Raw genomic sequence first — 26,450 nt, 5'->3', positions numbered from 1 at the left:
AAAAAATTGAGGCCCAAGTACTGAATTTAGTGTCTTTCTTGAGGTACGGAAACTTAATTGCCTAAAGTGTGCTAGGAAATGCAGACCATGGTTTTGTTTAAAAAAAAAAAGCCTAACCCATGATGCACCCAGCCCAGGATTCTTACCTGCTCATGGCAAGGAAGGTTGTTTTTTTTTTTTTTTTTTTTGCGGTACGCGGGCCTCTCACTGCTGTGGCCTCTCCTGTTGCGGAGCACAGGCTCCGGGCGCGCAGGCTCAGCGGCCATGGCTCACGGGCCCAGCCGCTCCGCGGCATGTGGCATCCTCCCAGACCGGGGCACGAACCCGTGTCCTCTGCATCGGCAGGCGGACTCTCAACCACTGCGCCACCAGGGAAGCCCCAAGGAAGGATGTTTTCATGGGAGGGTGCTACTGTTCTCTCGGCCACAAGGGCATAACATCGGGGGTACACCCCCTAAAAATCATTCCAGTTTCCCTTAGTCACTCTTCATTCAATAGCTATGAATGTCATCTAAATCTTTTAAAGCTTGTGCGTATTCTGTTTGGAATTCCACTTTTAAGGTCAGCATCTTCCCATGTTTCCTAAAAGCTATGATGAGAACTCCTCAACTTGTCCCAAATCCAGCTTAAGAAATCATTTAAGGCCTATCCCCTAGTTTCATTATTCCAGATTTTGCTGGAAAGGTTCCTATCTGCCTACCCAAGCCCTTCATCGGAAGAGTTTTCAGTCACAGCCCTTCCACACATTTCTCTTTCCCACAGGAAACAACATAAACGCAAGCAGCATGGTACAGGAGAAAGACTAGATGCGGAGTTGGGAGATGTCTTTTCCAGCCTCAGTTCAACCTCTCATTCCCTGTAGATCTGGACAAGTCACTGAACCTCTGTGGGCCTTGAGGGCTCATCAAAAATGAAAAAGACAAGATGATCTGGAAGTTCTCATCCACACCTTCTGTTTTAACCTGTCCTCCAGCCGCTTAATTATTTTAGATGCCCTTTTCTGGTGCTTCTCCAATGCTATTATGTATTTCGGACTTGAAGGACTTGTCATAGACTATGTCCCAATAAAAGTAAGTTATGGCTTTACTCCATAAAGCCATAAAGTAAGATTTTTATTTTGACTCTCAAGCTACTTTTGACATCAAGGATTTATCCCAGAGATATGGGGGCGCGCGGAAGAGGGATGTGGATTAGACATGCTCAGTCATAGGTGAGTTCTTGAGGCTGGATGATGGGTACATGCTGGTTCACTATTCTATCTACTTTTCCATGTCTGAAATTCTCCATAATACAAGGTTGAAAAAACATCACTGTCAAAGTGAGAAAATAATACCGACCTGGCATGAATACAGGACTCTTTTCTACCATCTCTGGCATAAGGACAATTGCTTTTCATAACGTTTCCCTTGGGTTAAGATAGAATCTACAAGACATGAAACTAAACAGAGGTACTCAAACTTCAGCCAAAATGAAGGAAAATGAACCAGAAAGCAAATTCTTCAACGGATCTCAAGAAACTTATCAGCGAGAAGGTCCGCGGCACACAGGCCTTGAGCAGTGAGGCACTGGTATCTAGTACAGCGTGGAGCTTACTGCCACAGAACTACAGTATGTTTCATACGGTGTATTTTCCCTAACTTTTCAACTGCGAAAAGTTAAAGCCCTCTGTGACACGGAGAGTGAGGAAGTAAGACCCTCCTGTAGGAGGATGCTTCGCAGGGCGTGAAATCAAAACGGAAAGGCAAGGGATATCGAGGGTTAAGAAATCCTGAAGAAAACAAAATGGGGATCCTCTGGAGAACAGGAGCGGAAAACGTACATCCCAGGGACACCAAAGAACTTGAGCAGTCACGGTGAAGGCGCTTCCCCGTGATCTCTCATCCTCCCGAGCGCGCGGAGGGCAGGCCGTGGGGGCCGGGATTCGGCAGGACACGCGGGGGCGCGGGCCGGAGTGCGCCGCGGGGACTGGCGGGCCCGCTCCGCCGCAGGGAGGGCGGCACGTTCCGGCGCCGGGAACCCCCAGGCAGCGGCAATGGTGCCTCCCAACACCGGGACGGGGGGGGCGCAGGGAGCGGGGTCGCCCGACCGCAGCCCTCACGGGCGCCGGCCCAAACCCCAGCTCCCGCAGAGACCCGTGACCTTCAGGAACGGGCCGGCCGGACCGTACTCACCTACCTCGAGGATCCAGGAGGCAAATCCCTCCGGGGACCGTCCGCCCCGCCCTCGCCGCCGCCGGCCGAGGCGTGCGTAAGGACGTGCGCGCGCCCGCCCTTTGTCTATGCCGCCTTGACGTGACCTTCGCGTCCAGTCTCCACCCTCCCGTCGTCTAACCTCACGCCCCGTACCCACGCGCTGGCGCGCGCCCGGTCGGGCTGGGCGGGACCCCGAGGGGCGGGGAGATGGGGGCGGGGCGCCGGGAGATGAGCAGACGGGGCGCCAAGCCTTGGGCCGGGGAGGCGGGGAGGCGGGGCGCCGAGGGGAGGGGCGCTGGGGAGGCGGGGCTCCGAAGGGCGGGGCTCCGGGGAGACGGGCAGACGGAGAGCCGAATGGAGGGCGGAGGAGGCGGGGAGGCGGGGCTCCGCGTCACGAACCCCAAGTGGGCGCTCCTGGGACCCTCCAAGCTGCCACCTGGCGGGCGAGAACCGCTGCCCGGGCTGGGCCAGCTGCTGAAGAGACCGGTACTGTGCGCGCCAGGCCCTGGTCGCCTGCTCCTCGCCTGGCGCGTGCCCCCGAGACTCCTGCTGTGATAAGGAGAGCACTTCCTAAAGAGAGGTCTCCACGCTTCTGAGCTGCGCCAGGGCCCGAATGCTGGCTGCTTCCGCAAAGAAGACTCTTATAGGTTCCGGAGAGAGTGAAATCAGCCCTGATTAGCGAGAAGAGGCTTGAGTCACCAAATGGCCTTGTCATCTTGGGGCTGTTGTGAGTATACAGTGAGATACAGATCGGGATGGAAAGAACTTAGCTTGCGGCCGGCACGCTCAAGAAATATTAGCTGTTATCACCACCACCATCATCATCCGAGTCTCATTTGCCAACTAGCGAAGCCAAGGAGTTCAAGGGTTGGTGTAGGCATCTCCGTTCCCTCGCAGCTGCAACTTTCCAACGTCTACCTCAACTGGTAACTTACCTCTCTGCTAAAGTCTAGTTGCTGCTTGCTGGAGTTTGCATGTGTATTGCTCACCATCTCTTTAAACTCCAAATGCCTAACCCAAGCCTGTATCATCTGTCCTAAAATTGGTTCTCCTTAAAGAAAAATTAGCCCTTGTCCTTCCTGTTCTTAAAAGATTGGGCTTCCCTGGTGGCTCAGTGGTTGAGAGTCCGCCTGCCGATGCAGGGGGCACGGGTTCGTGCCCCGGTCTGGGAAGATCCCACATGCTGCGGAGCGGCTGGGCCTGTGAGCCATGGCCGCTGAGCCTGCGCGTCACGGGAGAGGCCGCAACAGTGAGAGGCCCGCGTACCGCAAAAAAAAAAAAAAAAAAAAAAAAAAGAAAGAAAAAAGATCAAGCCCTCCCTCCTAGTTTATTCTGCACACTGCTGTCAGCTTGCCCATCCATGGTAAATGATCTGATAGTAAGGCTTGAGGGTAAAGTCCATATTCTTAGACCTCAAAATCATCGTATAAAAATGATGGCTGTGCTCTCAAACCCTGGACCGCTCATCCCCATGCTAAATGCTACCACACCTGTGGGACTTATCCCATATTCATTAACTCAATCATTTATCCATTCATTTAACAAATTTTGGTCCCAATGATGCAAAGCCGAACAATGCATGGCTATGTCTAATCTTCAAATAGATTAAGTTCCATAAAAGGAGAAACTGGACATCATCAGTGCGAGGCATAGGGCTTTAAAGTGGCCACCACCATCATAAATACTCTTTGGGTTCTTACATCTCCTCTCCTTTCTTGATCCAGAATCAGTCAAAATGTAGAAGTCGTCCATTCACCTGCTTTGCTCATATACATTCATGTTTAAATTTCCTCACAATTCTTACCATACACTACATTTCTTTGTACGTAATAATTTTGAAATTTAAAAATGTTTTACACATACTAGAGACTGAACACAAATGGTGTTGACTGATGCTTTGCCCAACCAAATAGTAGACTCAGTTGTTGGGTATCAGCACACACACACACACACACACACATGCACACACACGCGCGAGAGAATATGCACACGTTCCCTGAGACCATCTCTAAACTTCTTGAGTGCAGGAAGGCAATCAAACTTCTCTCCGAAGAGGAAGCCAATAAGAACCGGGTTAATATAATTCCCTTAGGCTCCAAACGTTTGTTTGCAAAGGTCAGTGATCTGGTCACATCTCTGTCATGGTCATTTCTAGGCATGAGGAATACAAATGGGAGAGAGAAAATGAACAAGCAGCTTGAAAAGTTAGACACAAAGTAGGCTTACCTACCGAGGAGGCCTCTTACCTATAGCATGATCAGCTTATATCCAACAGTAAACTCCTTGTCACGGTGAACTGGGACTTTGAGATTATTGTTAAAGGTATTTTCACATTCTAGAATGAATATACTCTCATACCACAAAAATTACCTGAGTAATTTTAAAAACCTGATGAAGGATAGTCCATTAAGAGTAGGGGATCACAGTGTTTATGAGCTCAGTGAGAAGTTTAATAACCTCCCACGCCGTCCTAACTTTGAGCTCATTTCCCAAAATGCGCCTCTGCGATCACTGTGTTTGCTGTGTGTGTGTGTCACATGGTGCTATGAACTGGGAAGATACTCCTTTTAAAAGATACTCCTGGACTTCCCTGGTGGCACAATGGTTAAGAATCCGCCTGCCAATGCAGGGGACACAGGTTCAAGCCCTGGTCCGGGAAGATCCCACATGCCGCGGAGCAACTAAGCCTGTGCGCCACAACTACTGAGCCTGCGCGCTAGAGCCCGCAAGCCACAACTACTGAGCCTGCGTGCCACAACTACTGAAGCCTGCGCACCTAGAGCCCGTGCTCTGCAACAAGAGAAGCCACTGCAATGAGAAGCCCGCGCACCGCAACAAAGAGTAGCCCCCACTTGCCGCAACTAGAGAAAGCCCACATGCAGCAACGAAGACCCAACACAGCCAAAAAAAAAAAAAAAAAAAAATAAGATACTCCTTCCCCCAGCAGAATAATCCCGTTCGTGTGCTGTATAACTTCTCTCCCATCCAAGTCACCTTTTATGTGTGCAAAGCCTTTGAAATTTATTGAGAGGTGAATCCACAACCAGCAACAGCGATGCTCATTTCCAAGCCCCTAGAGAAAAGGCCAAATTAAGCAAAAGTTGGGTTCTTTTTGAAAAATGTTTTCATTGTGGTGAAATACACATAAAATTGACCATGCTAAGCACTTCTAAGTGTACAGCTCAGTAGTGTTCAGTATATTCACATTATTGTGCACCCAATCTCTAGAAATTTATCAGTTTGAAACAGAAAACTCTGTATCCATTAAACAAATACTCCCTAATCATTTTCCCCCAGCTCCAGGCAACCACCATTCTACCCTCAATTTCTATGACTTTGAGTACTCATATCGCATATAAGTGAAATTATACAATATTTGTCTTTTTGTGACTGGCTTATTTCAATTAGCATAATGCCCTCCAGCTTCATCCAGAATTTCCTTCCTTTTCAAGGCTGAGTAATATTCCATTGTATGTGTAGACCACATTTTCTTTACCTGGTCATCCATTGGTGGGCATTTGAGTTGCTCCCACCTTTTGGCTACTGTGAATAATGCTGCTGTGACGTGAATGTACAAATATCTGAGTTCCTGCTTTCAGTTCATTTGGTTATATACCCCAAAATGGGATTGCTGAATTGTGTGGTAGTTCTCTTTTTAACTTTGGGGGAACCACTATTTGAGATGCTATTCTTTGATATATGAGTCTGGAGTTGGGAGGAGAGATCCAGGCTAGTAATATAAATTTAAGAATCATCAGAATATAGATGATATACATGTTGGATCAGATTAATACAAGAATACTCGGTCTTAAGTAGGACTTTGCAGTTAAGAGCAAAATGAAGACAAGTTTTTCAGTTTGTATCCACACTGTGGTCCTCAGTTTGAAAATACACAGACTCAGTTTTGCCAATTCACAGCAGGATGATATGGCTCTGGGGATTGATCTGTAGTAATCAAACCAACAGGAGACACTGATAATAAGATAAGGCTTATTTATTAATTTAGGTGGATAATTGAAAATGCTTAATTAACTAGAATAATAGAATAATATAACTGGGATAATAGAATCCATAGGTCAGTTCATACCCTTAGCGGTAGGAAATCTACTTGGGAAACCAAATCAATACCAATAGGTTGTTGTTGACTATAACATTTAAAAAAAGAAAAAAGGAAATGTGTGACTGTAAAGGCTCTGGCAATTTGATACACCCCTGAAATTCTACTTGTACAGCATTCTACCTGGCACGTAGCTGAAGAAACCTTGGTTGAGCAAAGCATCCTCTTGGATGAATATGGGAAAATACTCCTCTTCGCCAGGCTCTCCATTTTCTAAAATTCACACCCATCAGCCATTATCACCTCCATTAAGACAACAGCTGCCTTCCAGAGAGTCTCAAGAAACGAAAAGGGAGCTTCAGTTGCTTTAATTCAAAAAGTCTAGTGGAAATTACATATGTAAATAAGGCCACTTAAGCTAACTAACATGCAATTTCTGACAACATCTGCTCAGCTTGTAGGGACTCATGATAGCGGTCAACTCCAACAGGAAGTGGTCTCTGATTTCTCCCTCGTGTCCCTAACACTCTTAGTTCCCTGACCAGGGATTGAACACACACCCTCCCTCCCTTGGCAGTGAAATCACCAAGTTCTAACCACCGGAGGGCCAGGGAATTCCCTATTCATTTTTATTATCTATGTATATGGCTGGCTTCCCTCACTGGACTGTGAATTTTTTAAACTCATCTTTCCATCCCTAGTAGTTAGTATCTGGCACATAGCACTTGCTCAATCAATGTTTGTTGAATGAGTAAAAACTACAAAATGTAACCATCAGAAACTTGACAAATTATTTATGCAGTTCATGAAATCATGAAATGAACTAGTACTGAATGCATGAAATTTGGTAGACAACACACATTGTGTGTGGGAAAAATAGTAAAAGGGGTTCTTAACAGCAAAAAGATCAGAGCTCAGTGAATGGAAATATTACCCAGATAAGAAAGGGTGTTATAAATTAGACCAGTTTATCTTAGTCTGGAGTCTTCAGAGGTCAAGAGGGTCCTGAGCCACTTTCATTTTTTTTTTGAGATTATTACTATAAAAAAAGAATTACAGGATTAATATTGTGACATATAGTACATGTGCATATTTCCAAAATCAACAATTCTAACAGAAAAGGGGGCAATAAACACAGTTGTGCAATTTACAAGATAAGGCTTTATAAAATACCGAATATTAATTCAGAGTGCATTACAGGCTTGCAAAATTCACAGATGATGATGAGTAGCACTTTTTTTCAATCCTGTTAGCTATGGCTATGGTGGCATGCATAACGTCATTGGAGATAATATCAAAAGCCTAGATTCTAGGTCCCCGTAATTGTGAGACCAGACCCACATGGTCTTCCAGACTTCCCCTCCGCAGTGGTGAGTTCTGACATGAGTTGTATTTTTTCAAAGGCTCATCGATGAGCTTTTAGAAACCTTAATTTCATTACAAATATATTACAACACATTTCTAGGGGTAAGTCACCTTTATAGCTGGCTACTTACTTTTCCTGTTGACACTGATGAAATAAAAATTCACATTTTAAGGCAAGACGTAAAATTGAAATAAAATAAAACAAAAACAAAACATAAAATAGAAAATAAAAAATTAAATATAAAATAAATATAAACAACCCCCCCCACAAAATTTAAGCATAAAATCTGTCCTTTGAGGCCTCTTCTCTCCCTTCCAGTGTGCACTGTGCATCTGTATTATAAGTTAACCAGACCTCTCCAATGGTAGAAATACTTGCCATATAGATCCATTTTTCTTCTTCTGGTGCCAGCCATGTAACTCCTTAGAAGATAACATTCCTTCCTCAATCTTGTAGGGGGTCATAATGACCCACCACTCACCTTGTATGTGCCGACACCTTTGGTGAGTTTTCTGTACAATGCCAATATATTGTTTCCCTTAAAGACAGTGATTGGTGTAGAACAGACTGGTCAGATGACCTGGAGAGACACTGGGCCACACTTAATGGAAGTTCTTAGCTTAAATACTTACTTATGACCTTATTAATGCTACTAGCTATATTATTGATACTTGTATTCTGCCGATTTTACAAGATTATTGTTTCTTGCAAATGTGTGACTGAGTCTCAAATAAAGTTAATGATTATTAGGTGACTTGAAATGATTGATGAACTATATAGTTCTATAAGATCAATGACTGTAATATATTGTAACTCTAGATAAGGGAAGAAGCAAGAAGAGGGACCATTTCCTGGACCATAAGAGACTAGTAAGACTGGCGATCCAGAGGCTTTGAGCTACTATTAACAGGACCAAATGCAGTAATAGCACATTAAGAGGCCTATCAAGAAAATTCTCGCCTGACCTGGGAATGAGCAGTCCTAGCGACGTGAGACAAACTGGTCATGAAATGCTTCCCAAACCTTGGTCGAAATTAAGACCGCAAGGGAGGGGACTGTGAGATAAAGAATGTTGCCCACCATCCAGTTCTACAAGAATCAGGTCATTAGCCATTGCAGTCGCTGACCTACAGGACACCCTGAAAGGAATTCTGGGGGAAGATCAGTAGGAGGCACTTTGTGCTCTGGGAAAACTGGCCAAACTGGCCCTGAGGCAGTTAGATATTTTCAGGAGAAAATTTTATGAATTCAGTTTCTTGCACCTTCCCATACTTAGAAAAGCACTAAAACCATTAACTAAGATATCTGTTCACCTTGAATAGCAGTAACCTTCTACCAAGATGATTGCTTGATTGCACAAACCATTTGCCAAAATCACACATATACTGGCTTCCCCCTTTACCTCTTCGAAAGAGTCCTCACAGCCTTCTAAAAGACTGTCTCCTGGGTTATAATCCTCAGGTTGGCGTGAATAAAATTTTCCATTTCTTTCTTAGATTGACTGTTGATTAACTTTTTCAGGGACAAGTCTTACCAGCTTTAATTTCAGAGACTGTTCGTTCCCCAATCCTGACAGCATACCCTGTGGGGACCACCTACCCTATTCCCGACCATCCCTTAATGGAGTCAGGACTAGAAGCAGGATATAGGGATGGGGAGGAAAGGGGGGCGATCACAGTAGCATCCCTTTTCAGATGAGGAAGTTGCAGCTGTGTTCACACTGTCCCTGGAAGTCTGTGTGTTTAGGTGCCTCTCTCTTTACGATGTTAACCACCTGGCTGTTTTACAGAGTGAATTGGCCAGGGCAGGCCCTTTAGGTAGAAAAATAAAGAGAAGGTTGCTTGCTCGACCACTATGACTGCATTTATACAACCAGCCACTGGCACAAACAATTATAGCCCAACAAGTCAAGGATCAGAACAGATAAAGATTTTTTAAAAAGCACGGTTAGGGCTTCCCTGGTGGCGCAGTGGTTGAGAGTCCACCTGCCGATGCAGGGGACGCAGGTTTGTGCCCCGGCCTGGGAAGATCCCACATGCCGCAGAGCGGCTGGGCCCATGAGCCATGGCCGCTGAGCCTGCGCGTCCGGAGCCTGTGCTCCGCAATGGGAGAGGCCACAACAGTGAGAGGTCCGCGTACCGCCAAAAAAAAAAAAAAAAAAAAAGCACGGTTATTTAAAATTTGTCATCCATGAACAATAATCTGAAGAAATGAACAAACTCTGAAAAGAGATTAAAATCTTCCAAAGCCTAAAGATCTCAGAATATTGTAAACTGAAGCATACTTGGCACACATACTCATGTATTCTACCAACCCATACATTCTGGGCATCTCAGCGGTGGCCAGGCTGGGGGACTGCAGTGTACATGGCAGGCCCGTCTCAGCCTCCCCAGACCTGAGGGAGTTGTTGACTGAAATAAAACCCCACGACGTGAGAGCTGTTTCAGCTTTATTGGGGAACTTATTAAGGACTATAGCCAGGGAGACAGCCTCTCAGATAGCTCCGGGGCACCTGCTCCGAAGAGATAAGTTCAGTATACATGTGATTTTGGCAAAAGGGTATATGCACTCAAGCATACATCTCAGCAGAAGGTTACTGCCAGTTACAAAGAGCAGGAATCTCAGTTAATGATTTTAGTGCTTTTCTAAGGAGAGGAAGATGCACGAATCCAGGTTCATAAAAAATTTCTCCTGCAATATTTCTAACTATCTAAGGGCTCATTTGGCCTGTTTTCGCAGAGCACAAAGTGCTCCATCCTGATCTCCGCCCTGAGTTCCTTTCAGAGTGTGTTGTAGGCCAGCGACTGCATTGGCTAATGACTTGATTCTTGTAGAGCTGGAGGGTGGGCAACATTCTTTACCTTAGGGAGGCACAGTTCAGTCAGCAGTTTCAATACGGGGTAGTAAATACAACAGGGAAAGTGTGGGTGGCCATGGGAGCAAAGGTCAGCCTTCTGGGCCTCAGTAAATTATGGCTTGACAAGAACGGTACTAAACCATTAATTTTTTAAAGTCTACCTACTTTAAGGTAGACAAACTTGTCCCTGTCTCTTATCTGCTGAAGAGGGGAAAGGTCAAGTGTTTACAACTTGAAAATGCTTTAACAAATATTTCTCTTGGCCAAAGTTGAAGAAGCAAGACGATTTCGAGTTACCAGATAACGAGGCCTTTCCAAACGGGGAGGGAAGTAAAAAAAAAAAAAGAGCCTCTTTCTGCGCTGCATCCTCCTGCCTTCAATGTAAAGAACCCCTCCCTCACCCCTCCTACCCTCCCACACCATCTTTACAGACACTCTCTGCCAGGCCTTTGAACAAATTATATAAAAAAGCTTTGTTGGGCCTCCCTGGTGGCGCAAGTGGTTGAGAGTCCGCCTGCCGATGCAGGGGATACGGGTTCGTGCCCCGGTCTGGGGGGATCCCATATGCCGCGGAGCGGCTGGGCCCGTGAGCCATGGCCGCTGGGCCTGCGCGTCCGGAGCCTGCGCGTCCGGAGCCTGCGCGTCCGGAGCCTGTGCTCCGCAACGGGGGAGGCCACAACAGTGAGAGGCCCGCATACCGCAAAAAAAAAAAAAAAAAAAAAAAAAAAAAAAGCTTTGTTTACATTTCTTCTGTTTCCACACTCCAAAAGCTTTCCTGCAGAGGGTGAAGGGTGCCATTTCTGGCATCTTCCTAAAGGAAATCTCATCTCTTTGGTCTAATTCCTGACCTTGTGAGATAAGAATGCAAGGCATTCAAGGCTTATTGGACGATTAGGAGTTGCGTCATTCCTGTCTGCCCACTGTGGTGCAGGAGCTGTAAGGGTCTGAGATGGGCTCCAGGGGAGAGAGGAAAGGCACACGTCCTGGGCAAGAGATTCAAGCTTTGCGCATAAAAAGTATCCCCGAGGGCTCCCGTCTGTGGGCCCTCGCCGAGTTCAGTTTCATTCCGATGAGCAGGACTGTGAACTAGGCGCCAAGCAACAATTTTGACCTTGATCATCGTCCCTCGAAAGCTCTGAACACACTCTAAAGAGGAGCAAGACTGGATGGTGCCCCCCGCCTCCGGGGACCTCGCGGCAACACCGCGCGGACGTGTTGTCCGTTCCGCCAGCACCGGCCGTGTGACACGCGGCGCTTCAAGGACAGACCCCAGGCATCCAAGGCTATGCGCATCTGCAACACCTTCTGGAATCCCAGCCCGCGCGCCCGCACCGCGCCTCGCAGGAGGCCCCCGGCCCCGCACACTGCTCCCGGCGCCCGAGGGGTCTGAAGACGCCTCCCGGGATCCCGGAGTCCTGCCCGTGGCGGGGCAGCCCGGAGCCTAGAGGCTTAGCTCTGGCGAGCTGGGCTGTGCAGGGCGCGCGCAGCTGGACCCGCGGCAGCAGTCCTCCTCTGAGTCTCCGCCCACAGCATCTTCAAATCTGTGCCCCGACGTCAGCGAGGGCCCCTTGGTGTCTGTGAACACCACCCGCTTTCTGGGTCTCCGGGCTTCAGGAGGCGATGCCAGGCAGGAGCGGAAGGATGGCCGGGGACGCAGCTCCTCTGGGACGGTCCGTGGGTGCGCTGCTGCGGGGATGCGCTGCGGCGGAGGCACAGGTGCATGGGGCGGCGCGCGGGTGACCCGGCAGCACCGGGACCTTTGAACAAAGAAGGAAGGGCCTTCTGACGACAGGGCAGAAGGGCCAGCCCGCCTACCCCCTTCCCCTCGCCCCATCACTGCACTTCTCCTCCCCTGGGTCGCCGGCCCGCACGTGTCGGATGGAAGTGGATACAAAGAGGCGCAGGCCGGAAGTGGCACAGCCTTGCGCGCCCAGGGAGCTCCCAATTCCTGGACGCAGGAGCGCTTACCCCACTCGGGTCTGGGCAGCAGCGGTGGCAGAGATGTCTCTCCTCTTGTCTGAGACCAGGTTCCCCAGCAGGAACAATTTATATGCTCCTGACCCCCCGAGGGCCAGCCGCACTGAGGCACCGGCCCGGGGACCGGGACGCAGCCAATCAGGCCTTTCATGTCTTAAACACTTGGTTGGGGAAATGAAAAGGAGGTGACAAGAAGCGTGACTCAGACACTCTGCGCAGGCGGTGGCACTCCGTCCCTGACCAGGCAGGTTTAGGGTCACCTGTGATAGGGAGAGGAAGGCCGGTGATGAGACTGAACCCCTTTCAGCCGTGAAAGACAGGCTTCCAGGAGTGAGAAGTTTCCCCAGGGTTCCCACGGCCCTCTCTCTCCTCTGCTTCTGTGACAGTCAGCCTTGCTGCTTTTCCTTATGCTACTACAAGCTACCCACTTTCTGGCCGCTTTTCTCCACCATGGTTTCCTCCCAATCCCACTTCTGTTACTGCCTTCTCTCTCCATTTTGGATTCTGTGTTGAGGTACTTCTCGATACATGTGTGATCCAAAGAGACTGGGGGGTCATTGGGTGTGGCACTCATTGACCAATACTGAGAGCTGGCACAGAGCCCTGGGCAATGATTTCTGGTTCAGTCACTTGTGGCTGGAGTTACAGGGTCATAGTATACAAAGTACATCCATAACGCATCCCACCTGTGTACCTGGAGGGCACTCGCGGGCTTTGAGCCTCTGCTGGATCAGATTGTCTCAGGTGGTGGACCAGTTTCCTGGGGTTCTAGTTCGTGGGTCACCCATCAGGAGGGTATGGGATTTGATTTTATCTCCATTGCATCCCCCCTACCATCTTGTTGTGGCTTCTTCTTTGTCTTTGGATGTAGGTTATCTTTTTTTGGTAGGTTCCAGTGTGGTTTTTTGTTGTTGTTGTTGATGGTTGTTCAGCAGTTCGTTGTGATTTTGGTGTTTTTGTAAGAATAGGAGCTCATGTCCTTCTACTCCAACATCTTGTCTCTTTCCTGGGGTTCTTACCTTGGGCATCATTCTCAGTCTTCTTTGCAGACCCAGTATGCTCTCCCTACCCCTTAGGCTTTAATGTACCCCAAGTCCTCAGCCCTCACATTTTTCACTTTATACCTTTTTCTTGGATGTCCTTATCCGATTTTGACAATAGTCAATTATTTTCCTGTGCTAACTCCCAAGTCTCTGTCTTTAGCCTGGACCTTTCCCTTGTGCTCCAGACTCCTAGATAATAATGCACTTCTTGATCTGGGTGGTGGTAAGTCAGGTATGTTCTTTGTGTAACTTTCCGTATGTATGTTCTACTTCAATCAATCAAAAGTTTATTTCAAAAAAAAACCAGCAAGAAAGTAAAGTTGTTAGTAATAAAGTGGTTTGGAGATTTTATTCTTACAAAAATGGCCTCAGCGTACATATAGGCAATGTGCATTTTTCATATTAGTATATTATAGATGTAGCCTATTTTTCACCCTGGTGCATGGGAGTCCATCATATGGGTCCACCATACTCTACTATTGACATTTAAGGGATTCTCAATGTTTTTGGCTAATAAAATAGTCCAACCAACATTCTTGTATACATACATTTTTGTACATGTGTGAGAATTTCTCCTTGACAGATATTTAGAATGAGGACTGTTAGTTCAAAGGTACACATTAAAAATTCTGTTAAGTATGGCCAAACTGCCTCCAGAGAGGCTGAATAAATTTATAATTTCACCAATAACCTTGAAGAATTACCCTTTTTCCATACCTTCACCATCACTAAAAATGATCAAACTTTAAATATTTGCCAATATGATAGGTGAAAAACAGTATCTCATGATTGTTTTGATTATATTTTTAAACAAAAATGGTATGTATTATTTTTTCATGTATTTATTGGTCATTTCCATTTCCTTCTCAATCAAATGCATATTCCAACCTTGGGCCAATTTTTTTTTTTTTTTTTTTTTTTTGCAGTATGCAGGCCTCTCACTGTTGTGGCCTCTTCTGTTGCGGAGCACAGGCTCCGGACGCGCAGGCTCAGCAGCCATGGCTCACAGGCCCAGCTGCTCTGCAGCATGTGGGATCTTCCCGGACCGGGGCACGAACCCGTGTCCCCTGCATCGGCAGGCGGACTCTCAACCACTGCGCCACCAGGGAAGCCCTGGCCAATTTTTACAGTAAGCCATTTGTATATTTTAAAATTAAGTAGTAGTAGCTCTTAGATTAACAAATGACATTGGCAAGTGGGCTATCTAGCTGAAAGAAAATAAAGGTAGACCGCTACCTCACACCAAAAATAACTGAAGAATTTAATTTAAAAAAATATCAGTCAGGGCTTCCCTGGTGGTGCAGTGGTTGAGAGTCCGCCTGCCGATGCAGGGGACACGGGTTCGTGCCCCGGTCTGGGAAGATCCCACATGCTGCGGAGCAGCTAGGCCCGTGAGCCATGGCTGCTGAGCCTGTGCGTCCGGAGCCTGTGCTCCGCAACGGGAGAGGCCACAACAGGGAGAGGCCCGCGTACCGCAAAAAAAAAAAAAAAATATCAGTCATAAGAAAGGATTATCAGAGAATATTTGTACAGTTTTGGGGTGGGAGAAATTCTGTATGGCTAATGACACCATAAAAAAAATCAACAAACAAAAGACTAGGAAAACGTATTTGGAAATATTTGACCAACCAAGGTGATGTTACTTCTTCTTGAGTCAGTTTTGATCCTTTGTATTTTCTTAGAAAATCAGCCATTCTTCTAAACTTTAAACTTAAATTTAATGATGTGAAGTTGGGCATAGTGTTTTATTAATTTTTTTAAAAAGCTCTGTGTTATCTGCAGTCCTTTTATTATACTTAATATACTTTATTTGTGTTTTCTATTTTTTTCATGATCAGACTAGGTTTTCTTTAATTTTTTAGGCAGTGATTTTCTTTTTGTCTAGCTCGTTATCTTTTGTTTTCATTTTATGATTTCCCCTTTTCTTTTTCTATAATACTTTGTTTCTACTTTCTTCAGCAGAATACTTTATTTCATTTATTTTCAATCTTTTATGTTTTCCAAGAAATGCATTTAAAAGTGTAAATTTTCCACAAAGACAACCTGTACATTTTTTTAAACTGTACATTTTTATACACAGTACTTTTATTGCCATTTACTTTTAAATAGGTTCTAATTTCCATTTCAGATTTCTCTTTGACAGAAGAATTATTTTGAAGAGTGTAATGGAAATTTCTAATTGGGGGGAGAATGTATTCTTCAAGTTGCTTTTGCGTTGTATTGTGGGTCATCCTTCCTTCCTTATGAAACTAATACTTTTGGATCCCTACTGTGTGCTAAATATTGTGTCAGGTGCTCAGGTACAAAGGTGAACAAAACTGGCAAGGTTGCTGATCATCTTGGGGTTTAATTCCTAGCATTCAGAAAATGTGGAATCTATTGAGCTTTTCTTTGTTGGCTAGTATGTGAACAAATTTTCTTTAAAAAAGCAAGTGTTTTCTCAGTTTGTTCAAATGAGGTTCCCCAATTTGATCTTCAGATTCTGAGAAAGGAGAGCTCAAGTCTCCTATGAGGTTTGCATTTTTCTCAAATCCATATATTCTCCAACAGTTTAGGGTTCATATTATTGTAACACTATCTTATTTGGTGTGTGAAGACTCATCACTATTATATCTTCTAAGTGATTTCATCCCATATCAATGGATGATAAAATTCTTTATCCTATCTAGTCTTTTTCGCCTTGGAGTCTATGTTGATAATTCTATAGATACCTCTATTTTGCTTTGTCAATATCAGTCTGTTACAGCTTTGCTTATTTCTCTATTATCCACTTTTCCACTATTTTAAGTGTCAGGTTACTGTAGGGGAACAGAATATAGTTGGACTGTGCTTTTCTAGATTTGGCTTCTTCTTTTCTTGTACTTTCAGTAAGTGTTTTCATGACCTACATTGTGTAAGTTTGCTTTTCTCTGCTTGCATTGGCTGATGCCAAGCTCAGCATGATCCTGGCACTGCTATCAAAGCTAATGTAGATGGCAAGAGCAGTTTCACAGGCAATTTTAAAAAATTAATTAATTTATTTTTGGCTGAGTTGTGTCTTTGTTGCTGAGCATGGGCTTTCTCTAGTTGCAGCGAGCTGGGGCCACTCTTCGATGCGGTGCGCGGGCTCCTCATTGCAGTGGCTTCTCTTGTTGCAGAGCACGGGCTCTAGGTGCAGGGACTTCAGTAGTTGTGGCACGTGGGCTCTAGAGCACTGGCTCAGTCGTTGCGGCACACGTGCTTAGTTGTTCCGCGGCATGTGGGATCTTCCTGGACCAGGGCTCGAACCCATGTCCCCTGCATTGGCAGGTGGATTCTTAACCACTGTGCCACCACGGAAGCCCCAAAGCAGCTTGATTTTTATAAGACTCCATTGCTTTCCCCCCACTAGTCATAATATTAGAAAATTTTGGTCTTTTAACATTCACTAAAAAAAACTTGCAGGCTTCCCTAGTGGTGCAGTGGTTAAGAATCCACCTGCCAATGCAGGGGACACGGTCCGAGCCCTGGTCTGGGAAGATCGCACATGCCACAGAGCAACTAAGCCCGTGAGCCACAACTACTGAGCCCACGTGCCACAACTACTGAAGCCCATGCACCTAGAGCCCGAGCTCTGCAACAAGAGAAGCCACCAAATGAGAAGCCCGTGCACTGCAACAAAGAGTAGCCCCAGCTCGCTGCAACTAGAGAAAGTCCGCGAGCAGCAATGAAGACCCAACGCAGCCAAAAATAAATAAATAAATAAATAAATAAATAAAATAAAACTTGCCTAATTCCTTCCTTTTTCTTTTCAGTTGAGTAATTCCACAACCATTTCCTCCTGGATTTTTTAATCCCACAAAACTAATTTGACCCTTAAAAATCAGGATCAAATTGGGTCATCAGATCTAGTATATGCCTTGAATTACCACATGCAAATTGATGGTCTCATCATTCATCACCATGTCCAGACCCCCAGCTGTTCTGGTTAATTCATTAAATGGAGCAGGTTCATTTTAAAGGTCACTGGAGTCTAAGCCATCAGTGGTTGGCTGTGAATCACAAGCAGTGAGGAAAGCCCAGGTTCCCATCTGAGAGAGGACAGGGCTATGCATTTCTTAGAGGCTCCCAGGGATGGAAATTCCATGGGTCTCTTGTTTGCTGTCAGCTTGGGGTGGTAAAACAAAATACCATAGACTGAGTGGCTTAAACAACATTTATTTCTCATAGTTCTGGAGGCTGGAAGACTTGGGTCGCGGTGTCAGTGCAGATGGGTTCTGATGAGAGCCCTCTTCCTGGCTTGTATATGGTGGCCTTCTTGCTGTGTCCTAACATGGTGGAGAGAAAGAGGACTTTGGGCTCTTCATCTTCCTGTAAGGGCACTAATCCCATCATAGGGGCCCCACCCTCATGACCTCATCTACACCTCATGACCTCCCAAAGACTCCACCTCCAAATACCAACACCTGGAAGTACTGGAGCTTCAACACATGAGTTTTGGTGGTGCAGTGGTGGGGACACAAACATTCAGTCTGTAACATTGCCCAGTCTACGATTTTATCTTCCTTGTAGTCTAGAGACTTCCTCATGTTCAGAGAACACTTCTTTTGCTGTGAAAGTAATTATATTACTGTTTAGTCCTTTTAAAGAATGAACTATTTAGCATTACTCTAAAAATTCTTCATTTTTTTAACAGAGGGATTGAGTAACTTTTTTTTTAATTTAAAAAATTTATTTATTTTATTTATTTATTTTTGGCTGCATTGGGTTTTCGTTGCTGCACGCAGGATTCCTCTAGTTGTGGCAAGCGGGGGCTATTCTTCTTTCCGGTGCACAGGCTTCTCATTGCGGTGGCTTCTCTTGTTGCAGAGCATGGGCTCTAGGCACGCGGGCTTCAGTAGTTGTGGCACGTAGGCTCAGTAGTTGTGGCTCACGGGCTCTAGAGCACAGGCTCAGTAGTTGTGGTGCACAGGCTTAGTTGCTCCATGGCATGTGGGATCTTCCTGGACCAGGGCTCAAACTCGTGTCTCCTGCATTGGCAGGCGGATTCTTAACCACTGCGCCACCAGGGAAGCCCCCATCACTTTCTTTACTCCACTTCCACCTTACAAAGTTGTTCTACATTATCCTGTACCAATGAATGGCATTGTTTTTTTCACAGTTACCCAGATCAGATGGGTAACCAGCCTCCTCTCTCTCTCTTTTTTAAAAAAATATTTACTTACTTATTTCTTTTAGCTGTGCTGGGTCTTAGTTGCGGCATGCACGTGGGACCTAGTTCCCTGACCAGGGATTGAACCCAGGCCCCCTGCATTGGGAGCTAACCACTGGACCACCAGGAAGTCCCAGCCTCCTCTCTCTTTTACTCCAGTTCCCGCCCACCTCCAGTCTCAGTGCTCATCCCCCTCCCTCAGGCTTGCTCTTTGCTAACATTCTTTTTCAAACCTGCAGCGTTACTCTGTATTCCTTCTAGTTCCTCCCTGAAATGTTGGCATTCGTGTTTTATCTCCATGAGGATGGTCGGTTTCTAGCCTGTGTCTATTAGTTCCACCATCTGGAGGACCTGCATCTCTGTTATCTGTTCCCCCTTTGTTTTTTTTTCCCTTTTATGGCCAGTTATCCCTATGCTAGATATTGTATTTGAAAAATTATGTATAGAAATCATTTAAGGCCTAGGATGTTCTCTTTCCTCAGAGGTGATTTTAGTCCTATCAGGTGCCTGGACTGCTTTAATCCAGTTGATGAGTTTGAAATTTTCAGGACCATCCACTGGATTCAAAGCTGGCCTAGGGCTTCCCTGGTGGCGCAGTGGTTGAGAGCCCGCCTGCCGATGCAGGGGACAGGGGTTTGTGCCCTGGTCCGGGAGGAGCCCACATGTCGCGGAGCGGCTGGGCCCATGAGCCATGGCCACTGAGCCTGCGTGTCCGGAGCCTGTGCTCCGCAACGGGAGAGGCCACAACAGTGAGAGGCCTGCGTACCGCAAAAAAAAAAAAAAAAAAAAAAAAAAGCTGGCCTGAAATCTCTGTGTGAGGGGTTGGTGTGCTTCTAATTCACCTGCACTTGTAGAGTCCTGATACTGAATGAAGGGTGGTTTACCAGAACTCTCAACCTTCACAGGCCCTGGACTCTAACTTCTTCTGTTACCGAACCGAGGTCCAGCTGCTTGCCGCTCGAAAGCCAATTCTCTAGAGAGACAAGTGTTGGTAGGAAAGGAAAGGTTGCTTTATTTCGGAGGTGGGCAACCAGGGGGGAGGGTGGACACCTGTCCAAAGGCCGGCTCCCCGCCCCCCGACAATCAGGGAGCCAGAGCTTTTTTTTTTTAGAAGATGTTGGGGATAGGAGTTTATTAAATTAATTATTTATTTTTGCTGTTTTGGGTCTTCGTTTCTGTGCGAGGGCTTTCTCTAGTTGTGGCAAGCGGGGGTCACTCTTCATCGCGGTGCGCGGGCCTCTCTTGTTGCGGAGCACAGGCTCGAGACGCGCAGGCTCAGTAGTTGTGGTTCACGGGCCTAATTGCTCCGCGGCATGTGGGATCTTGCCAGACCAGGGCTCAAACCCATGTCCCCTGCATTAGCAGGCAGATTGTCAACCGCTGCGCCACCAGGGAAGCCCAGGGGGCCAGAGCTCTTATAGACAGAGGGAGGGGGCTACATGCAGAAACAGCACAGTCAGCTCTGACAGTCATCATGAAATTGGTCATGTGGTGGCCTGACCAGTGTCATCTTGATTGTTTTAGGTACAGTTAATCTTCAGTTCCAGGGTCGGTTTGTTTCCATTTCTTTGAGGTCAATTCTTGGAATTGTGGCAGCTTATGTCATGGCTACAGCCTGGTCATCACGGAGTTAACTTCTTCCATCTGGTGGGGGTTTCAGTATCTACAAGACAGCTCACAGGACATGGCTCAGAATATTATCTATAGCCCTTAAGGAGGAACTACAGATCTTTAACTATGCTTAATGACTAAACTGTTATATTTGGTCTCCTTTGACTGTTTTCCTCTGTTTCTGCATTTTCTCACTTCTCTGATTAAACTTATTCTTCGGCTAAAGTTTTTCCACAGACAAAAGGTAGGCTGAGGACATGGGGTGGGGGGCAGGGAAGGACCAAACTGCTCCGTTTCAGTTCCACCAGGCCAGGGGTGCTTAGCTTCCTCTGTCCTTTTGGCAATCTGATGAAGCTGTGGACGCCTTCTCAGAACGATGGTTTTAAAAACATAAAATATGTAGAGAACAAAAAATAATATAAAAGAAGAAAATAGAAAAAAAATTAAAGGGGAAAAAATATACAGAGTTACAAAGGAAGCCCATTAAATTGAAATACAGTTAACAAAACATTTTTAAAAATCTTGTGATAGAGTCATATGTGTGCTTCTTTATTAAAGCATTAAATAGCAAGTTCAAGCAGCAGGTCTAAAAGTGACTGCAATTTAGAAATAGTGATGAATGTAAATGACATTTTTTTTTTTTTTTGGCTGTGCCATGCGACATGCAGGATCTGAGTTCCCCAAGCAGGGATCAAATCTGTGCCCCCTGCGGTGGAAGCGCAGTCTTAACCACTGGACTGCCAGGGAAGTCCCTAAACATTTTGAGATACATACAGCTGTAAATGTGGTGTGAAAATAGCTGACTTCTGTTGCTGACAAAGTCACAGGAATGCACACATCACTGAGGCTTGTGGCCTAGACTCATAATAGAAGGAAAATCTAAGCTTCATTTAGAGGTTAGTGAAAAGAAAGATGTAATTTTTTTCTTACCCAAGTTCACAGACCCGAGTTGACCTGTCTGTGAACCCCCGATTTAGGGTCCCTGCGTTTGCTGTAGGAAGCACTGCTGTTTCACGGCTACCATGTTGCCTTGGCAACGCTAGACTCACTCACCTGTCCTGACTTGTTTTCCTCTAGACCTTGTGCAACAATTTCTCACTAGCTCATTAGCCATCTGATGTTTTGAGAAAAACGCTTTTTCTATTTTATCCAGCGTATAAATTGTCTTCAGCATGAGAGTTGACCACGGAGATGCCGGCCCATCGCCTCGTGTCTCCACCTTTACGTGCTGCCGGGTCCTCATTTCTCCTCTCCTGGATTGCCAGCACGGCCACCTGTTTCTAACTCTGTGGTCTGGCCTCCATTCTCCAGAGTCAGCAGAGGGATTTTTCTAAATGCAAATCAGATTTCTAGAATGCAAACCTGATCCAATCAAAGTCCTTCAGAGGCTTCCAAATGTTTTAGTGCAAAAATCCAAATTTTTTAGCGTGGAAAATCAGACTCCTGTAAAACTTACACATCATGTATGTCTTATAAGCCTCCTATGAGACCCTATGAAATGGGAAGCTGCTCTTTGGCTACACCCCCCCGCTCTCATCCTATGCTCTTGCTAAGCCAGCTCCTCAGAGGGCCCAGAATGCTCTATGTGCCCATGGCTTCTGTGCCTTTAAACATGCCATTTCCACCCAAAACAGCCATTGCCTCTTCCCTCCTTGGCCTGGCTAACTCCTTGAGTGTTCAAGTCCTGGCTCAGGCATCACCCCTTCTGGGAAGCTTTGGTGATTTCTTCGTCTTTGGAGGCCTTCCTATGCTCTTTTTTTTTTGCAGTACGCAGGCCTCTCACTGTTGTGGCCTCTCCCGTTGCAGAGCACAGGCTCCGGATGCGCAGGCTCAGCGGCCATGGCTCACAGGCCCAGCCGTTCCGCGGCATGTGGGATCTTCCCGGACCGGGGCACGAACCCGTGTCCCCTGCATCGGCAGGCGGACTCTCAACCACTGCGCCACCAGGGAAGCCCCCATTCCTACTTTTATAAAAGCATGTTCTTCTGGGATTTGTGCTCTGGTTGGTCTCTCTCACTAGACCACATGCTGTTTCAGGTCAGGAGCCTTCTTCCTCTGAATGCACAGGGTACAAGCAGGTTACACACACAGTGTCTGACCCTGTGTGTTCAGGTACCAATTGAATGGAGTTACAGTTGGCAACTACTATTTTTATTGCATCGTTGACGTGACCTATTCCCTCTTTTTAGAGTTCTAGAGTGACAGGACTCTACGACTCTTGCCTTTATCACTTTTGCTGATGTGCCTCACTTAGGAATTTGTGTTTTGTGAAATGGCTCATTCTCATATATATTTTATTTTATTTTAAAATTTTATATATTTATTTATTTGGCTGCACTGGGTCTTAGTTGCGGCGGGCGGGATCTTTAGTTGCAGCATGCAGGATCTTTACTTGTGACACGTAGGATCTACTTCCCTGACCAGGGATCAAACCCAGGCCCCCTGCATTGGGAGCATGGACTCTTAACCACTGGACCACCAGGGAAGTCCCCTCATAGGTATTTTTAAAAATTGGGAACGCAAAGTTACTCATATATGCCCAAGTGACTACTCCATACTTATTTATCTTTTACTTGATTCTCCCCCAAATTGGGCTCTCTTTTTAAATTGACAAAATAAAATAGAAAAATTGGAGGTATAAAAAGGAGATCAGAGGGCTTCCCTGGTGGCGCAGTGGTTGGGAGTCCGCCTGCCGATGCAGGGGACACGGGTTCGTGCCCCTATCCCGGAGGATCCCACGTGCCGCGGAGCGGCTGGGCCCGCGAGCCATGGCCGCGGAGCCTGTGTGTCCGGAGCCTGTGCTCCGCAACGGGAGAGGCCGCAGCAGTGAGAGGCCCGCGTACAGCAAAAAAAAAAAAAAAAAAAAAAAAAGGAGATCAGAGAGTGTTTAAGGAAAGATCCAGGGCAATATTACAGGAAGCTGCAGTGAGACACTGAAACAGGAATTGCCTCTGTGCCCCTTGCTAGGAAGGCTAACAAGGGGAAGTGATAGGACTCATCTGTCTGATAAAAATAAATCATAGACATTTGAAGAGGCAAACTTTTACTTGCACCAAATTCTAAGAAAAATCTATTACATGGATCCTTATAAAGAAAAGAATAGGTCATGTAATTGACCATGTCTTCAATTATAATTTTTGGAAGACAGAAGATGTTGCTCACAGGGCTGTTTCTTTGCTAAAAGCAAGGAACTTATACCTTAGCCCAGGGATATTGCTTTCTGGCATCAAGTTTGATATGGAAATAAAACTTGGGGGAACCAAGAGAAACAGACAGATGATACTGTCCTTAGTATCTCTCTCGTTGCCCTTATTAAACTGTGGCCATGCCTTGGTTAGCAGCCTGCTCATCACTGAGCCCACAGAGTGCAGACATGTGATGTTGTTGATTGGAGACCAGGAAGCTTTAGATACCAGAAGATGGCAAAGTTGATGATCTTTCATAAAAATGAAGGAGGCGGGCTACAGTCTCATTCAGACTGAAGACCACCCGACTTGCCCAGAGGTTGAAGGCAGCCATGCCTGCGAACAGAGCTAAGCTATTGCCATTTGTTAACAGATGAAGTCAGATGAAGCGTATGCGATTTTTCATTTAGGTTATTTTCATGACCTGTTCTGGAAATTAGATTGCAGCCATGCCCAAACCATCTTGTTGGCACCAGTGTTACTAATGTGAAATTATTTATACCTTACTTAATTCCCCAAAGAATCTTGGTGGGATTTTAAGAAAGATAAAGTAGTAAAAATGTAAGTTATGAAAAGGAGGTTAGAAACCATTTAGGGGAAGAGAAAATACAATTTAACCAGGAAGCTGGGATACGATGGTGAGACTCGTGCTTATCTTACAGGGTTGTTATGAGGATTAAACTAGGTAATTTGTGGAGGGCAATCAGTCCACTGTCCAGGACACAGATGTTCACAAAATATTAATCTCCTTCACCCCTTCCTTTTCTGTAGGCAATAAGTAACCATGGAAGCTTTTTAAGAGAAACAATGACATGGTTAGAATTATACTTGAGGAAAATTGCAGGTTCAGAGATGAAGAAGCAGTTAGTAGAAGTTTTAAAAAATTTACATTTGAGCTGGGAACAACTTTGGGTCCCAAGCAGTACCCCACTTAAACATTCACTGAAAACATTCTCTCATATACAAAGCTCTGAACCCAAGAAAATCATTTCCTGTCAAACTTTTTAGTCCCGGCTGTTAGGACAATTTTTCTTCTGAGTCAAACAATCTCATATTTTCAGATTTACTTAGGAAGTCTTCTTAGGAGTCCTTGTAAATTCCTTGGGGCAGAAATAGTCATTTACTTTTGTCCTCGTTCTCATAGAACCTAACAGAATTGGACAAGAAGCCAGGCTTAGGTAATTGTGCACTGAATTGATATTGTTTTTCCTTGTCTTAGCCAGAATTTGTAAGCATCTTGGTATACAGAACATGACCTACTTAAAGCAGAAAATACTCCCACGTTAAGAAAAATACCATCTCCTCTCAAGTAATGTGAATGGTAGTGGTTATTCCCCCAAGGAGTCTTTTTGGAAGACTTGAATTTACTCCAGTGAAGCTCTCATTGCTCAAAATACTTTTGGATCTTCTTTCCTTTTGTGGAGAGAGTATTACAAGGTAATGAAGAGGGTGGAATCTGGAGCTCTGAGCTCACCGGGGCTTGAACCCACCTTCTCTACCTAGTAGCTGGGTGTGGCCTTCAGTGGATCAGTCTGTTTTTTTCATCTATAAAATGGGGATATCAGTATTACCTACCTTACAAATATATGAAACATTTAAAACATGTATTTAACAGTAGGAACTGTTGACTCTCGGACAGATGTAAAATGAACATGTGCCAATGATTTTATTTAACTTATTTAAAAATTTTTTTAAATTGGGGTATAGTTGTTTCACAATGTCTTGTTAGTTTCTACTGTATGGTGAAGTGAATTAACTTATTTTTTTTAATGACAGAATCAGGAAAATGTTAAAACCAGTTCAAATGAGGATTTAGCTTTATTCTCTACAGGACAAAATGCATTTGCATTGCCATGGATGGGAATCACTTGCATAGCAACAGTTAGGGAATATTCACATTACTATCAGTTTTCTATGAATTAACTTCTACCTCTAGAGAGTTGTAAAATAGCCTATTCAAAGACGTGGGCACACACCCTACAAGGATCAAGCAACCCATTGAAAGGATATCCAGTCATCTCTTTTGTTCATTCCAAAAATCTTATGTTTTTCCTTGCATAGTGTGGTTGTAAAGATTTACAGGTTTATCTACTTAAAGCATATGAGCGTCTGATTCATAGTAAATAAATCATAAACATTAGATAGTACTATTGCCTTCAGAATCTACAGTGCCTTTGATAGTCTATTTTGATAATCTGTATTGCCTTTGAATACCCCCAGTAGTTGTTTTTCTGCTGTGGAAGGGATATTCAATTTTTTGGAAACGACTAAGTTATTTGAAATCAAGTCTGTTAAATATTAAGAATACTGATTTTGCTTTTTAAAAAAATGAAGGTTTTTTCTGGACAAGGCGAGAGTACTTTCAGAGCTAGTTGATTAGATACATTTTTAAAACATCAATTCTCAGAGGATTCTGGGAGTTGGCAGAGCGGGAAGCCAGGAAGCTGTCCCTCCACCCAGACAACAACTGCAGTGGCAGAAATGCTCAAGGGAGTCCCGTGGGGTAAAATGGAAGGACACTAGACAGGGACTTGAAGCTATATGGAGAAGTAAAGATCTCAATAAAGGCAAACACATGGGCAATTACGTAAGCTACTATCATTGTAACAATGGTTTGTAACTGTAATTTTTGCTTTCTACATGAAGCAAGAGACTAACACGTTTTAAGAAAAAAACTCCCAACAATTACTAGTGTAAAAGTTAGTATTACTATAACTTTGGTGTGTAACTCTAAATCTAGACTAATGCATTTAAATGAATTTTTTTTTTTTTTTTTTGCTGTACGCGGGCCTCCCACTGCCGCGGCCTCTCCCGTTGCGGAGCACAGGCTCCGGACACACAGGCTCCGCGGCCATGGCTCGCGGGCCCAGCCGCTCCACGGCATGTGGGATCTTCCGGGACCGGGGCACGAACCCGCGTCCCCTGCATCGGCAGGCGGACTCTCAACCACTGCGCCACCAGGGAAGCCCCTAAATGAATTTTTAATTTATGT

General features: G+C 45.4%; 1 protein-coding gene across 7 annotated transcripts in view; it reads right to left on the bottom strand.

Annotated features, from left to right (window-relative positions):
* Positions 1–2,259, bottom strand: part of GPAT4 (glycerol-3-phosphate acyltransferase 4) — a 32,809-nt gene extending 30,550 nt beyond the window's left edge. For 2 of the 7 annotated variants that reach the window (XM_060085769.1, XM_060085764.1), the window contains exon 1: positions 2,172–2,228. The gene's annotated coding sequence lies outside the window, so the exon portion shown is untranslated. Of the gene's footprint in view, positions 1–1,337; positions 1,384–2,171 lie in introns of those variants that run through there. The other 5 variants (XM_060085765.1, XM_060085770.1, XM_060085768.1 and 2 more) reach the window with 5 other exon arrangements.
* Between the last annotated feature and the right edge of the window lie 24,191 nt (positions 2,260–26,450).

The sequence above is a fragment of the Mesoplodon densirostris genome, chromosome 20, assembly GCF_025265405.1.
Source record: "Mesoplodon densirostris isolate mMesDen1 chromosome 20, mMesDen1 primary haplotype, whole genome shotgun sequence".
NCBI lineage: Eukaryota > Metazoa > Chordata > Mammalia > Artiodactyla > Ziphiidae > Mesoplodon > Mesoplodon densirostris.
This window is presented reverse-complemented; position numbering and strand designations above follow the sequence as displayed.